Raw genomic sequence first — 17,219 nt, 5'->3', positions numbered from 1 at the left:
AACGTCTATCAGTGACCTCAGTGTAGTTACGTATGGCACCTGTTAGGTCATGAATACTGTCATTTACAAAGGTGTAATGAGCACTCTGTGTCCTTAGCCCCTGTCTGGTGTACTGCTCCATTCGTGTCTGTGCCTCCATGACAGCCTGGACCATGCGTGTGGTAGAAAGAGGTGTGGCACGTCTGCCAGGGGCATGATGACCAGCAGTGCTCTGACTAGAACCCCTGAGCATCTAAGTGGTACCATTCCAGACATCTGGCTATGGCTGCTGTGTCCTGATACATATGCCATAGATACCACACTGTCCTGGCCAGTGCCATCCGTACTCTGTCCCTCAGCTAAGGGCAATGGTGATGATGTATTTACAGGCAGTATGACTGTATGCATGGATGGGCTGGAGACTTGTGTACTGTCAACCTGTGCCTCAACACACCTATCCTGATGATCACTGTCTGTCTCAGTGACATCAGGTTCCCTGCTGTACTGAACCAGCCCCACCTCACCACCTGTGAGAGGAAAACAGGAAACACACTTTAAGACCTGAACATGACTTCAGACCACATGCACACATGCACACACACAAAACTACACTCCTCCCGAAAGCAGATACACACAACAGCAATCACAGAACATACATAATAACAGGTGATGGTGGAGTACAGTATCACAAGCAAAACAGTCATATCACACCTGTCAGCATGCAGGAACAGCATGCAGTGCAAGTGTAGTCAATCCTTGTTACTAACAGTATACATGGCTTTGATGCATGTGTTTTGTTATTAGGTGATGGCCCTCCCCCTGGAACACAATGCATACATAGACACAACATTGCTGTGCATATATTCATAACCCTGTGATGTACTGTGCACCATAACTCACAGGTGTACATACCATTGCTGGATGTGTATCTGCTTGTCAGATAGGTATCCAATGCTGATTACAGCCTCTGTGTATTTAGCAAATAATTGTGGACATGTGTTAATTGTGGACACGTTTTTTGCACATGCATGATGAGTATTCATACAACATCATCAGTGGTGCATGGATAACTGATAGAATACCATTCGGCCACATACCCAATGTACGGTACTTATGGTGAGTGCAGATCATATTGTGGACATGCCAGTCTCATCCATGACATGGCATGCTAAAACATGACTGCATATTTAAACACTACATATACGCAATATGTGTCATATGACCTAGCCACTCAATAGCATCACAAGACATATATGTGTCAATTGCGCAAATGGTGATTGGTACGCATACTGTTTAGAGGTGCATATGTGTGCACACACGCATCATTATGGTGTGTAGCAATGGCAGCTATGTGTAGTACTGTGGTTACAATAATTGGATGGGGTATAGTACCACAGGCCATCATCATGAGGCATCAGGTGGTCACTCAAGGCTACAAATGTTTCACAAACCAGCACAAATCATGCTGTGCCGGAACTGTACTACCTTGGCTAAATTCACCATTTCACAACCAGTTGTTACGTGATTTTGTAAGGAGGCCAATAAGGAGCATTCCCTGACATGAATGTGTAATGTGTTGCAGAGTGTTTAAATGCCCCAGGACAGGCCTTTACCCCTCAGGTATATTCTGTGTAATGTGTGGATGAGATTTTGGATACTGGAGTGTGTCTTTACAGAGCGTCTGTGAATCCATTATGTGTAGCATGTTAAAATGCTCTGTGTATGACATAGATATGTATGTTATGTGGATGTTGAGTATCAACTGTGCTTATCCAATGGTCACTACAGTCTAGCCACATTTGTTTGAGATGGTCTGGGTATTGCATGTGTTTGAGGCTGCTAATCACATTACTGAGATGTGTGTGCTCTTACACCAAACATGCACAGCATGCATTATGGGTAGGTGTGTTACATGTGTACATGGCCTACACCTTAACTATGACATGCACTTTTTATTTCCAATAATAAATGTAGAACACACTCACCAGCATCTGTCTGCTGCCTTGATGTCACCCCAGAGGTACCTACATAGAGATGAGACAGTTTGTCAGTGGCCACAACTGTGGCATTGCTACTATGTGTTTGCAATCTTACAGTACAACAACAGTTTACATTCACAGGGCTACAGATTATGCTCCATATGATCAGTATTGCACAACAACAGGCTCCACATCTTTGAACGACACACTCCACATCTCACATATGCATGATCTACCAATACAGATAACAGTAGTCTACAGATATGCCATGTTACTTGCATGCTCCATGTGTGCTTGCTAGGTGGCTCCAACCTCCATCATGGTGTATGTCTGCTGCTGTTGTTGTTGGGCAGGTGCCACCAGGCTCATGAGCAGCTCCTCCACTCTGGTGAGGGGGGGTGGATGCTAACACCACCCCCTGTTGCAAGCTGTTCCGTACGCACAGCAGCGGCACACTGATGGACATGTCGGAGAAGATCACTACAGTGGTGGCGTACCTGCTCATATGTGCGGTTATGCATGCCTACCTCATTGACCCTGCAGACAAGATCTTGCCACATTGCAGTACGCTCCTGCTGGTCCTGGCTGGTTCATGAAAAGAGTAAATGGTAGTGCTGAATCATAATGCGAGTGATGATATCATCTTCAGCCCTACTGTAGGTTGGGTTCCTGTGGTGGGCCATGATCCCTGGAAGACATAAATACAAAAATATGTCTGAGCAAGTCATATGGCACATTTAATATTATACAGTATAGATATCACTGAACTATATATATATATACTTACATACATAATACAATATGTTGTACCTGAGCACAGGTTACAATAATTGCTCACACACATACATCTACATGTTGGAGTACATTTTCTGTAGTGTTGTATGATTGTACTGGATGTTATGTTTGTGAATACATAAATGATATGTATATCTGAGATGGCTTAGTGGCAAATCACTTATGCTATGATGAGAATGGTTGTGGGTTTTTTCCTAGTAAATGCTTTTTATTTTGTTACTAGCCAAAACAAAGGTCAGGGGCTACAGATGGAATAAGGCACATTTCAGGAGTTGCAAGTGGGTTTTCAGAAGGGTAAGCACAGCTTATGAAAGTTTAGCAACCTATAAGCTAACCGAGAGTGAAACACTGCAACTGCCACTTATCACTGCTCACCCCACAACTGCTTGAAAGTGCCTTGCTCACTCTCTATCCAATGAATCATGTTCTGCACAGCAACAAAATAAAATCACTATATAAGACCATAAAAGAGTACACTGTATGCAACACGATGCACCACCTAGCCACAGCATATATACATCAAGCTGATGTGTAAAGAAATATATCATCCATCACAATCAGTGTAAGGTCCAGTAAATGTATTAATATTATGCCACACAACTTGTTAATGCCAAACCCATGGCCAAAATATGTGTACAATTGGGAATATAGGTCACATACTGCTGTAGTACACTATGAATGTTGCTAGATACACAGTTATATGTATTACCACACATATGTCAAAGGACATGTTACAGACATACCCACACACACGTCAGACATAATTACAGGACACAAAGGTATGACAACCCAGATAAGCTTTCAGTGTGCACTATACAGTACTGTGTGTCAGTACTTACACAACCTTAATCTTGAGAAATGTAATCTGTGATGAATACAGGGACCACACAAAACAGTAGATGCAAGCAATGTGGGCATACACCATAGTTTGCTGTACAGGCCCAGAGCTTCGATTAGTACTACAGTACACACAGGATTTTCTTCCATGATCGGTACCAATCAGTAATCATAGATGTAGTGCTTTAGCCCCAATGACACACCCTAGTTAAAACCAAGGGACTTAATCACACTGTATGCAATAGCACTTGTTCTGCCTAGCAACAGAATACACAGCTTTTGCTAGGATCAAAGCAAGGACCCATAATACCATCAAATAAACAGTTTCCCAGTAAGCTATCCCACAGATACATATCTTTGACGTATTCATAAACATATTGACCATCACAGTAATGACAGTCAGTCAACAGTACAGAGAATCTATTGAAACAAGTAGATGTAGGTGTGTATGAGTATATATATATATATATATATATATATATATATATATATATATATATATATATATATATGTATGTATGTATATATACATATACACATCCATCTCTCTCTCTCTCTCTCTCTATATATATATATATATATATATATAGGCACATATACAATTCACCTTTCATAGTGAGAATATTAATTATACAAAGGATGTAAGGTGTACAGTAATGTAATAACATTGCACAGTCTTGGGATAAATGCATTGAAGGTGTTCACAGCCCAGGTAGCTTTAGCAGGCCTTACTGGCTCCAACATTGCAAACTGAACAAACCACCCACAGTGTTTAACCACCACATGTCATATACCAGCACTGTATGCTGTCTTGTTTGTCACACACTAAAACCTACATACAAATATGCACATACTAACCTTCACCAACATATATATCCCCACTTTGCAAACAGTTGCAATATGAAGTTTTGGATTTTTTAAAAGTTTTTATTGAAAGGGAACCACTCCCATGCTTTAATTAGGCAATTGTGATTAATTAACTGCAATGTGTTAATGACTGAAGGTTTAAAATACTTGGTTAGATAAGATGACATTGTAATACAGTCTGAAGAAGCGATCTGGGTAGATCGCAAAAGCGCTTACTCTCCTTTTGTATAAATAAAAAGTAAATCTGTTGTGAAACTCTGCAACTTCTTTATTTTGCTATACTAGTTGCAATATGTCCCCTGCTCTATGCACATATACAGATGTGAATATATATGACACATATATTTTTCTCTGTATGTGTGTGGCATACACACACATGGTCCACACTGTTGTAAGTCCCTGGACCTCACAGCTGAACTGTTGGGCTTTGCTGCAACACAAGCAGGTGTCACATATGAACACAGACTAACATTGGAGGGGTATATATGGCAACAGATGCTAGATAAGCATATTAGACTGCTACAGCACTTGCCAATGCTAAGCTACACTTTAATATGACTATCATGCATGTGTTGTTCTGTCACACCCATGTTTATATAATGTCAGCGCTAATCCCCCCAACAGCCATTGGCCACACTACTGTACAGAACACAGATAACATGGATCAGATCTTTGACATTTAATGCTGAGCTACACATTTCACAGGTATGCCCCACTGCCCACAGGTGCACACAGTATTGTCCATAGCAGTAGTTAAGCAAAACATCTGTGAAGAAAGAAGTACTGCTGCCACATATGAATGTTTCACATTATGTAGACTATTCTTCAATAACATCTACTACATGCCAGTAAATACATATGTGTCACATACCTTTCCTTTGTATAATTTGGTAATATTTCTTTTTCCTTTTCTCTCTCTCTCGCTCTCTCTGTCTCTCTCTCTCTCTCTCTCTGTCAGTCTCTGCAATACAGTGATTTTGTTGGCATAGATTGCAGCCTGCTTTTGTAGGAATTGCACATGAGCATGTGATGGCCTCTGCACCAATTAGTGTCCACCATTTGCTAATTGCATGCAGCCTGCTGTGTAATAATTGAAGTAATCACTGTCATAGCAACCCAGTACTATAAATTGCTGACTCATGTAGGTGTGGCCCTTTCAGCTTTCCAAGATGGAAATCATCCTTGTTTGGTGTGGACATCATTGTTTAAGACAGAAGGTTGGAATAGTTCTTATATCAGAAGCCAGGGGTGTAGCCAGAGATTTACATTTTGTACTCAGACCTAATGTTGCTGCTTCCAGTACCCACTTGTCAGTGTAAAAATGTACTCACCCCTCAAAATGCTACCCCAAGATACATGGAAAGATGTACTTTCTTTTCAACTATTACAATTAACTGCCATACAAAGCTAGTTATAGAGATGTATTCCTTTGGCACACGAATTGTTTGTGAACTGCTATACTGTGAATATTCATTTACACAGTTCTAAACATTTTGTGCTTTTTTAGTGCTGACATTAGCACGAGCTGCTCAGAAAAACTGGACTAATTTCAGTACAGTGAGTATGCTTACCTACATCCTTGGTAGACCCTGCACATACAGGTAAATTCTACATTTGGGTAGGGTTGCAGAAGTACAGAGAGCATAAGTAGTATTCTGTGCATTTTATCTTGCTGGACTTACAGGGTTGCTGCGTACATGTTACTTTATCAAGGAATGTAGTCTGCCTGCGTAACTCCCAACTGTGGACCTATCCACATGATAGCCAGAGAATAGCCTGTTATTTTTTGTCTGTGCCCCACACAGGTCTTTTCACCAGTAGAGCAATGGCATTCTTACAGTTGGTTGCTACCAGTACATGGCAACATCCATTTGTATTTCAGTGTTTTTTTCCTACATAAGGGTATGTTTCCAAAACTCCTTCCAAAGTAATTTGCACAGTGTGTAACAGCAGAAAGGCTAATATGCCTCTGTGTTTCTGCCTCTGCCAGACCTCTCAACCAATCAGGGACAAATTTGAACAGAATCAGGGAAAAGTTAAGAAAAAATCAGGGACACTTTTAAAATATTAGTGCTATTAAGTTGAAACATTGAGAGAATCAGAGCATATGAATTAATACACCCTTTCTGAAGTAACAGAAGCGTATAACTCTTAATTATTGTCATTATTCATTAAGTGTAATTCACCACCTTTCTGCCCAAAGTCACTAGTTTTAGGAGGGATTCAGAGGGACAGAGCTAAAATTTGAGTCAATATCAGGGGCGTCCCTGAAAATTAGGGACAGTTGAGAGGTATGGCCTCTGCCCTAAACAGATATGCCAGTGTTTGTCCTGCTGTGATACTGTGTGGGGTTGTAAGGTGATGGTGTAACATTATTTCCTGCTAGAATGGCTGCTTCTCTTATCACAGTCATGTAATGTAATCCCACAACAACTGTTGGTCAACATCCACAGAACAAGTTGTGTGGTATGGTATTCCTAATTTTCCTTTACATTTACTCATTCTGATGCATGATATAATTGTTTAAACACCAACTTAATGTATATCTACCATCGCCTAGTGGTACTTCATGTTGTGTAGTGTGTGTAAGGTCTGGGGTTCGAGACTTACAGAGGTGTTTTATTTTGTTCCTAAGCAGAACAAGGGCCCTCACATACAGAGTGACTAAGGCACTTTTAAGCAGTTGTGAGTAGGTTTGCGTGGGTTTGCACAATGCCTTGCATTGCTTAGCCAAGCGCAAACATGCGCAAACCAGCGCAAACCAGCGCAAACCCGCTCACTACTGCTTAATAGTGCTTACTCCCACTCACCCCATGCTAATTTCTTTGAAAGAAAAGAAAAATGGGGAGATAGGAAAGTGGTGAAAAAGTGGTGCAAAGAGGGAAAGACAGTATGGAAAATGGCTCGGGATGTGCAGGACGGGTGTAGGGAAGGTCCATAGCTGCCCATTTCTTCAAAAGCAGCAGCTGTACATATGCAATACATTTGGAGGTACATATGAACCCTTCAAACCTTGAGAGAGGGTTGAGGGCAGCAAAGTATGTTGTAATGCCAATTAAACATTTCATGTGTCCAGTGGCCATGTGTGCAAAATGGGCAGCTATGTATGGGGCATAATTTTGTTTTGGGAACAGATTGCCCTTTTTTTTCAGGTGAGAGTGGAATGTGGTGTAAGGGAAGTAGGTATATTTGGGGAGGTAGGTTGGGGAGGTAAACAGCAAGACAAACAAGATGCATACAGGGGTGGTATATGACACATGTGGTGGGTGAACACCTTTGATGGGGAGGAATGTTTGAAAATTGCAAACCCATGAGCCCCCAGATGGAAACAGTGGGACTGAGGTACCCACCCATGAGCAGTCATCACTGGCCCTTCATGGCCCAGAAGATGGCTGTGCTGGGGGCTGTGTAGGAGGGGCAGGCTAACCCGTGAGTTGTGCCACTTGTGCCTCAAGCTGGCATAGAGGTTCTGCAACAGAACTTTTAATCTCTCTATGCACCACAGCCAAGACCATACGAAGGGTGATAGGTGCCTCTCCACCCACGCTTGCACAGGGGGCTGAGCCCCATCCCCTGCAGCACTTCCACCCGAAGGTGGCACAAGGCCAATGGAGGAGGAGGTCCCAGGCTGGGCACTGGATCTGCTGGTGCCAGGTGCCATGGCTTGCTGAGGTGGGACAGGTGGGTCCGCTGGGACCAGCCTTCCTATACGAACTATGTTTTGGAGAGTTTAATAAATATATGGGTTAGTAACAGTCAGCAGCATTTCCAATTAGTTATAACAGCATGCAGAAGTATTCCCATTAACCCAACACACCAGATTTTCAACAGTTGAAAAGCAAGCATAACACATGCATATATAGAACAATAGTGGACATTACAACAGCATGCAGGTTTAATTGATGGCAACAGGCCACCAATATTGTGGTATTTTAACAGGGTGCTTGCATAGAAATAAATGCAAATATTTATAAACCAATAGGACATATGTCCCAACAAATGTTTTGAGATTAGACATACCGATTGAGGTGTGGAATTGCATTTTTTATGCACATACAGTAGGGTGGAAAAAGATAGCTCAATTAACAACTTATATATCCTTCTAGTTTGCACTGCATTCCTATTAACTGCAGTTATATGTTCCTTACATGTATTATTACACTACCCAATGTCCTTATATTGTGCAATTGGATTTTGCTAGATCATTATATACATGAGCTGTATCTTACATGCAAACTGTCCAAGATGCAGATGTTACTGCAACCTCTTTTGAGAATTGCTCACACACACTACTGCTAAGATGGTATACTGACAGCTCTACTTTCATATAATTATCTAGATATGTTCAGGTGAAAGTATCAATTATATGTTAACAGCTCCCTACATTTCTGGCAGCACACTGGCATTTCTGGGGAACACAATACCAAGCTACTCATGTGCCAGATTAACCTGTACATGCTGGCATGAACCAACAGTTGAGGGCTGGAAATATGCATAAAAGCTACTGGCACTCCCTTCATCCACGTTATATGGGCCTACCCAAGTGTGGGTTGACACTGCTTAATGCAACACTACTATTTGTAGAATGCAACAGTACAACAACATATCAAAGAAAATGACATAGACGCACTCCAGGAATTATACATTTATTAAAAGATCATTACACCTTTATTTATTGGGTTAAAACACTTTTTGAAGGCTCTCTCATTTATTTTATATAATAGTACATCCAAAATAACTACTAACCTTCCTCATGATGCAGCCTTTGCAGCCTATCTTCATGGGCTTGCAGATTCATAGCCTGGTCACCTGCAGCTGTGAAGTAAATGCAGTGATATTGAGACATACCCATCCATAGTATAGACAAGCATGGCAATTCTTAACTACTTAATACAATGGCTACTTACTCAGTACTGGAGCATTAGGCATCCTACGGGATTCCTGGATCCACCGGTCCAGTTCATTCCCCTACGCCACTTCAGGTCAGAATAATGGTGTCTGACCTGCTCACCAGTCTGAGGAACACCAGTGGCACTGGTGAGATCATGGGCAAGACTGTTCCAGGCCTCCATTTTATGTTAGGTACCCTGGTACTGGCCCTGCAGGAGTCTTTGCTCATGTTTGTGGATGAGGAGCCAAACCATAATTTTGGACTCCTGGATGCCCCAGCGTTGCGCTCTAAACCGAGTGCCCTCACCTACAACAGCTATGCTGACTGCAGAAGGAAGCTACAACCAGTTATAGCAAGTATTCCCACCTGTGGAGATTAAATATGCCTCATTTCCCGCACTTTTTTGTGACTGGCCAGTTTTGGAAAAGCTCAGCTGTGGGCATGCCTGCTTAGCTGATGTTGGCAAAGTTTAAAATCCCTTTGATAGATATGTCTCTGTTAAAAGTGCATATTTGTGAAATGCTATCATGGCTTAGTGGTTAAGTACTGTGACTATAGTGCACAGTATCCTGAGTTCGAGCCCTGTCACTGCTTTTTATTTTCCTGCTGGGCAAAACTGACTGGTTAAGGAACAGTAAAGCAGGTGTGAGTGTGTTTACCCGACTTTGCCTGACTTTGCCCGCCGTTGCCCGATGTTGTGCTGGTTAGCACTGAGTTGCGCGAAGGTAATCAGCAGTAACGTGCGGCGAACCTGTGTTACTCCTCCTTAGCATTGCGCAGCTATGCGCAGATGTATTTAAATATGCTCAGTACTGGTAACATGTGGTTAGCAATGTTTTATATTGCTTAAAATAAGGTACTCATGCCTCAGAATGCATAAACATTTTACCTTCATAAATATATAATTCATGCACTACTACATTTAACATTTCAATGCTTTTTACAAACTTATACATAAAAAAGTCAGGAAATGTTTTTGTATACAGATTTCCCATAGAAAATAGAATGTGCGGTAGTGGGACTTGAACTGGGAATGCCTCCTCTTTGTGCGAAAGCTCTAATCACAACGCTATTGCTATATTGCTTAATTTGCATATATTTTTTCTTGTTATCCTCTTCTGGTGTCTAGCTGCTGTAACTGTAGCTAAGCAATGGGCAAACTTGGGCAAACCCACGCAACTACGCGCAGCTAAATCGGAAGATAAAAAAAATTATTTTTATTTTTTATTCTGTTAGTTGTTGAACATATGGGGGAGTATAGTGTTACATTGTACACATATGAGTGGACTCGCTCATTTAAATGTGAAGTTGCGGCATTTCTTCATTGCAGGGGCATGGATATTTGGACTGCTCGGCAGTCCAACACACCCCTTAAACTCGTCCATGATCCGTGTAAGCTTTAGAGGTGGGGCAGCGCACCCTCATTAATATGCATGGAGTGCTGCCATCATAATCTTACACTGGCACTTCCGTGCAAGACTAATCTAGTCTTGCACAGAAGATTAGTAAATCTGGGGGATAGTCTCTTGGTTTAGTAACAAATGCCTGGTCAGAGCTGTAATGAACTATTCGCACAGGTATAGAAACCCCCTTGAATCCTTGTAGTCTCAAAGTAGTTGCTGTTTCTGCCATGCATTTAGTGAGCACCCTAGGGGCTATAGTAAGGTCAAAGAAAGAATCCTGGAGTGGTAATGACTGGCTACTAGCCGGAAGTGAAAGAACCTAATGAGATGTTTGTACATTCAATAGAGTAATATGGTAATACACCTCCCAAAGGTCTGAGGAGTGTATCCAGTCATCCTTTTTCAAGAATGGAAAAATGATCTGAAATGTAACCATATAGAATACCATTTGGTGAACCAATTTGATCAAAGAACACTGAAATCCAAGGTTCTTCTGCAGACATCTACCTTTATGGCACTAAAAATAATCTTGAGTAAATTCCAGATCCCGCTGGTCTGGTGGGAATTCATAGGTTCATAGGTTCTCTGATGACTTTTTTTTTTTTTTTTTACAATTTTGTATTTATGTAACTGCTGGATCACATTTATTAGAAGGAACATCCGGGAGTTTCTTGTGTACTGGAGGGTGAAACTGGAAAGGGTATAATACAACCTTTGAATATATTCTTTTGTACTCAAGAATCTGTAGTTATTTCTAGCCAGGTGATTAGGTGTAAGGATAAGAGCCCCCTCAGCTGCCCTCAGAGGAAGATAATCATGCTTCTTTTTAGGAAAGCTGGTAGGGCTTACTAAGGGAAGACTCCCTGAAGCTGTGGTTTGGCTGACTACTTCTGCTGCATCAGTGGCATTTTCCATTAAAGTTCCCATCTGGTGCTCCTGGTTGAACTGTCTGTACATATGTCTTGGAAAAGCCCCTTGAATCTTGAAGCATATTTCCCCCAAGTCCCTCTGATTCCTGGAAAAGGATCGGGGGGGGGGGTACTTCTATGGCTGAAAAAGTCTTAACATCTTTCTGATACATGAATAATGCTTCTCAAAGTTTTTTAGGACAAAGGGAGATGATCCAGCAAAAAAGTATGGGTGGATGAAGACCCGACTGAGTCCGCAAAATCAGATAGATGCATCTAGGCATCTCCCAATGGACATGCCTAAACCTACCAGTCTACAAGTGCAATGAGGGTTGTTGATGAGCTGGGCACAGAAGGTACATTAGGTGACTAGGAAACAAGATGATGACTCTTTAACCAAATCCCTTGAAGTCTGGTAAAAGGTGGCAAGAAATTCAAGAATCTTAAGGGATAGATTGATAAAAAAGTGAATTCACTTTTCAAACCTATCCATCATCTGAAAAGTCTGTTAGATATGTGAATAGAGGAACTTTTACAGCCAGCACCTTTCCTGAGGAGGTTGTAACAACCATGGACTCCACAGGTTAATCCTTGGTTCTCAACTGTTAATGATCAGGGGAAAAGGGAATTCTGTCAGGAGTATTGGGGGTGCACTGAAAGGAGTCAGGACCTTTCCACTCAAGATCAATCAAATGACTAAGATCATCTGCAAATGGAACGCTCAAAGGATAGATGCCTGGGTGATGAAGGATAGTTACACTGATTCTTCTTGAGTAGGAATTAGGGACTTTCAGTCACCTCCCTGTTCTAGTGGTTCCAGGCTGTCTTCGTAGGAGACATCATCAGAGGGGAAACTTTAGAGACCCTTCTTCAATGAATTCAGCATTATCTGTGAATGATTTCTCCATGGAATGTTAAGTTCTTCCTCTTACGCTTCCTCTTATGAGGGGCCTCCTCGGTGACAGGGGGCCAGAGGGAGGGTATTTTAAGAAAGATGGATCAAATAGCCAGTAACCTTGCCATTTGGGCATTTGCTTTTCCCCATGTATATGGTGGTAAACTACCAGAGAAGGGAAAGGGGGGGTTGCAGTAGATAGGGCTCTTCATAGTCCCAAAAAACTGAACTCTGTGAAGAGGGAAGGTACAGAGGAACTGAGAAGAACAACCTTAGGACTACAGTCCCTCCCCGCTCTGAAGAGAAATTGGAGAGGTCAAAATCAGAACCAAATCAATGTGTGCTGATGTTCCAAGGTGCAGGGACTGCCTAGAAAATAGGAGTGAATGCATGCTCCCTGGATTCAAACAGACTCGGCCCTGAGAGATCTCCAGTATCCTTTGATGAATCATAAACATTTTAATTCAGTTACTACCCAAATATATTTTTCCTTCCTGTGTAGCAGGGTGCACTGTTGATATATCTTTCAGCACTAGCAACTTTACAAACGCATTTTGATTTTCAAATGCTCTAGCATTATAAAACATTTGAACGTAAGCAGCTTTACAAATCAGTTTGATAGTCAAATGCCATCCAGTTCTAATACATTTGCAAGAAAAGCATTTGTGCAAATCAGTTTGATATTCACATGCCATATAGTTCTAATACACCTGTAACACAAATATCTTGTATAAATCAGTTTGAAAGTTAAAGGACATATAATTTTTTACAGAACTCCAGCTGGCTATGCTGGAAAAGGTTCAATTGGTGCTGAGGTCGTCACTGACCTGACATGGTCAATGCAGTAGAGGGTTCCTTGTCGGCGCCAAAGGAGAGTTCTACTCCAATAGTTTCTGTGCCTTATTCTGTATTTGTTTCAGAACCAAAGGTGCAGATTTCAATAAAGCTATCAGTTCCAAGGTGCTGTCAGAACAGAAGCAATATGCTTAGAAAGAATTGGTTCGGGGCAACTTAAAAGAACCCAAGCTCCATGCCTTCTAGGAGATGGTGCCAAGGAAGAAGGTGGCACCAAATTGTCTACCACACTGGTAGCTGATAATCTTCCAGCAGAATTCCTTCAGATAACAGCAGATGCCATAGCCTATCCCATGTCCATTCTCATAAATAGATCAATATCAGAATGCAAGGATCCTAACTCATGGAAAATATCACATATTATCCCACTCCACAAAGGAGGTAACTCCCTTGAGCTCAACAACTATTGCCCAATCGCAATTCCATCTCCATTATCAAAAATTCTAGAGAGAGAAGTTCATACTCAACTAATGCAGTACCTCCTAAATAACAAACTACTGTCCAAATATCATCATGGCTTTAGACCTTCCCATAGCACCACCACAGCATTACTCTCATTTACCAGCATAGTCAATCAGCATAGAAACAACAGACTATTTGTATCCTCCATATTTTTAGATTTATCTAAAGCCTTTGATATGGTTAACCATAATATGCTTCTCAAAACTCTATCTACCCTTAACACAAGCTCCACCACTATATAATGGTTCAACTGCTACTTAGGCCATCAGCAAGCAGTCCTATGGCAAGACCAACTATCCCCCCATTGCCAGTATCCATAGGTGTCCCTCAGGGATCCATCCTCGTCTCCCTACTTTTCTCCCTATTTACAAACCAAATAGCTTCATCTTTTCTCTTGGCCTCAATAGTGCAATATGCAGATGACACCACCATTATATGTGCCGCCCCCATTCTAAATGAGCTACAAACCCTAACTCAAAATAACTTTAACTTAGCTGAAGCATGGTTCACAAACATCAAGCTCATTCTTAACCCCCCCCCCAAAAAAAAAACAAGCTTATTCTCTTCAGTCCCAGCAGATCACCTCCCCTCAACAATGTATTTACCATAAGATCCAAAGATAATAACTAAATCTCCCCAACTACACACACAAAACTACTAGGTGTTGAAACAGACAATAGTCTAAAATTCAACATACACATAGCACAAACAATCAAGAAAGTAAACAAAAAGCTTGGTCTCCTTTATAGGAATAGACAGTTCATCACTGAATATACCAAAGTCACTATTGCAGGAACTCATCTCTTATCCATCCTCCTTTATGCCTCTCCCATCATGACTAATCTTAACCACACTGAACTAAACACAATTGAATCCTGCTATAACAAGATAGCCAAGTTTGCAACTGGTGCCTCTTATAGATCCCACCACTGTCATTCCCTCAAGCAGCTCAACTAGCTTGAGCTACCTCAACTACTCCTACTAAACCAACTATCAGTAGCACACAAACTATACCACCTTCCTGATAAAACCCCAGCACTCCAGTATCTAATCCAGCCCTATACCACCAATAGAGTCTTAAGATCTAGTAACCAAAACCTCTTAAATGTCATCAAACACAAAAATAATGCTGGTAAATCACTCTTTACCTGCATTACTGCCAGAACCTGGAATTCACTCCCTAACCTAATTACTTCCACCATCTCTATTTCCCAATTTAAAAGACTCCTAAAAACCTACTATGCAAACAACTGGCTTTATTCATGCCACACCCCTGGCTAATCACCTTACTGCACTGCTAATAGATTCCATTAAGAAACACCTGTATCCTCCCAGTACACCTGTCTGTCCAATGATATGTGCCCTTCAAATTCAATAATATGTACTCTACAGAACCTGTCTAGTTACTTTCTATCATTATCATGTATAATGCAATATGTAATATAGCTGTATATATGTTTATATGTATGCTCTAATTTGTGCTCATATGTATTCTTATATGCTTTCTCTTATGTGTCCTTCATGTACTGTACGTTATTTGGAGCTTTTCTCCCCAGGCCTCTACTGAAAATGGACCTGTGTCCAGTCAGACATTCCCAGTAAACAAATGTAAAATAAAAATAAAAATGAAAAAATAAATAAATAAATCTCTGTCGAAACATAAGAGAAGGCTGATGTGGGGGATGTTACATTTTCTTTTCTGTCAGCACCAGAGATGGCCTCTGAATAAAAAAAGCTTAATCTTCTACAACAAAATGAGTTGAAACATGATGTTAGTGCGTTATCTGTTTGTCACTGGCACATAAATGTAGCAAGGGAAAGGATATCAGAAAAAGGGAATCTTCTTCCAGATTTCTGGCACATCTCAAAAAACAGGAGAGCCCTTAGATTTAAACAGAAAATGGAAAACAGAGCCACTTCCACACTGGTACAAGATAAGGAGGGAAAGCAGAAGAATAGCCAGATTTTTTTAATTAATGAGAAGGGGGATCCTACCAACAATTGTAGAACAGAGTACAAACCATATGGGGAAGAGAGAACTACCAATGATGGTAGAGAACACTATTTAGTATCAACTAAAAAGAAGAGGGCAGAAATCACATAGAAGGAAGTAGAACCATAGTGAAGAAAACATTTTTTAGGAAAAGGATGTTTATAGATAATAAAATAACAAATCACTGACTTAGCTTGAGAGCTCTGGTGACTCTGTCTGTCTCCAGAAGCAACAAATGAGATCTGAGGTAACTAGGAAAAAGGCATTGTGGGTAGGGCTTTTGGTCATTGCAAGCTGTAGTAACGGCCAGGTCAGTTCCGATTTTTGGACATGAACCCATCAGTCAAGAATAAATGAAGACTGAATAAAACCAAAAAGAGAAGGGTACTGTGGAAGAACAGGTACCACATCACTCTGATCTAATATAAAACCAAGTAATTTTATTGAGCAATGTTAATATGTATTAAAACTGTAACCTTAAAAAATATAACCTTAAAAAATCAGGGAAGATTAAATATGTAAATGAACATTATATGAAAATATTATATAAATATGTTAGACCTATAGGTGTAAAACATGTAAAAAAATAGGTGAAATAATAAGTATTTTTTTATAAAACTCTGATGGTGTAAAATAGCATAAAAATATATAATAGTTTAAAAGACTGGCTATAACCTACTGTAACTGTTCTGAGTTTCAACACTGGCACTATGGATGCCTGTTCATTCGGACCAGGGTAATTACTAGTATCCAGTTTGAGTTGCCAATATAATTCTCTATATTCTATCCTGGACTAGGATTTTTTGAAATTTCTTCCAATACGAAGAAAGTAAAGAAAGCTCGAGAGCATACTGTAGTATACTTAAAGAGTGCATTAGTTTCATCCTTCCTAGAGATAGCATGAGTGTTCATATATCCTCTTCCTTAGCTTACGCTCTGTTTTCCACATGTAGAATGCCTCATAGTGTTTACATTGGGTAAGATAAATAACCCCAGAACTGTCACAATTGAAAAATGATTTAGCTTGAATAAATTTGTTCCTCGCCTTAACATATACTGATGGGGTATTGGATATGTAAGAACATTGAGCACAAACTCCACATTTGAAAGTGCCAGCCTTTTTCTTAGTGAGCATCCTGTTACCCCTGTTTGTTCCAAGATTTCCTTAAGATTACTTCCTTTTCTGAACACATATCTGATGGGGTTCCTAAAAATTACCTCAAGGTCAGAAAGTTCAGCAAAGTGGACCCAACTCTTAGAGATCAAAATCTTGACAAGGTTCATGTCACTATTGTAATCTAAAAGCAGGGTTCCTTATACTTGTTGTGAGTAAGATATGTGTTTTTCCCTTCTTC

The sequence above is a fragment of the Protopterus annectens genome, chromosome 9.part0, assembly GCF_019279795.1.
Source record: "Protopterus annectens isolate FY-2018-M chromosome 9.part0, PAN1.0, whole genome shotgun sequence".
NCBI lineage: Eukaryota > Metazoa > Chordata > Ceratodontiformes > Protopteridae > Protopterus > Protopterus annectens.
Note: the sequence above shows the minus strand (reverse complement) of the source record.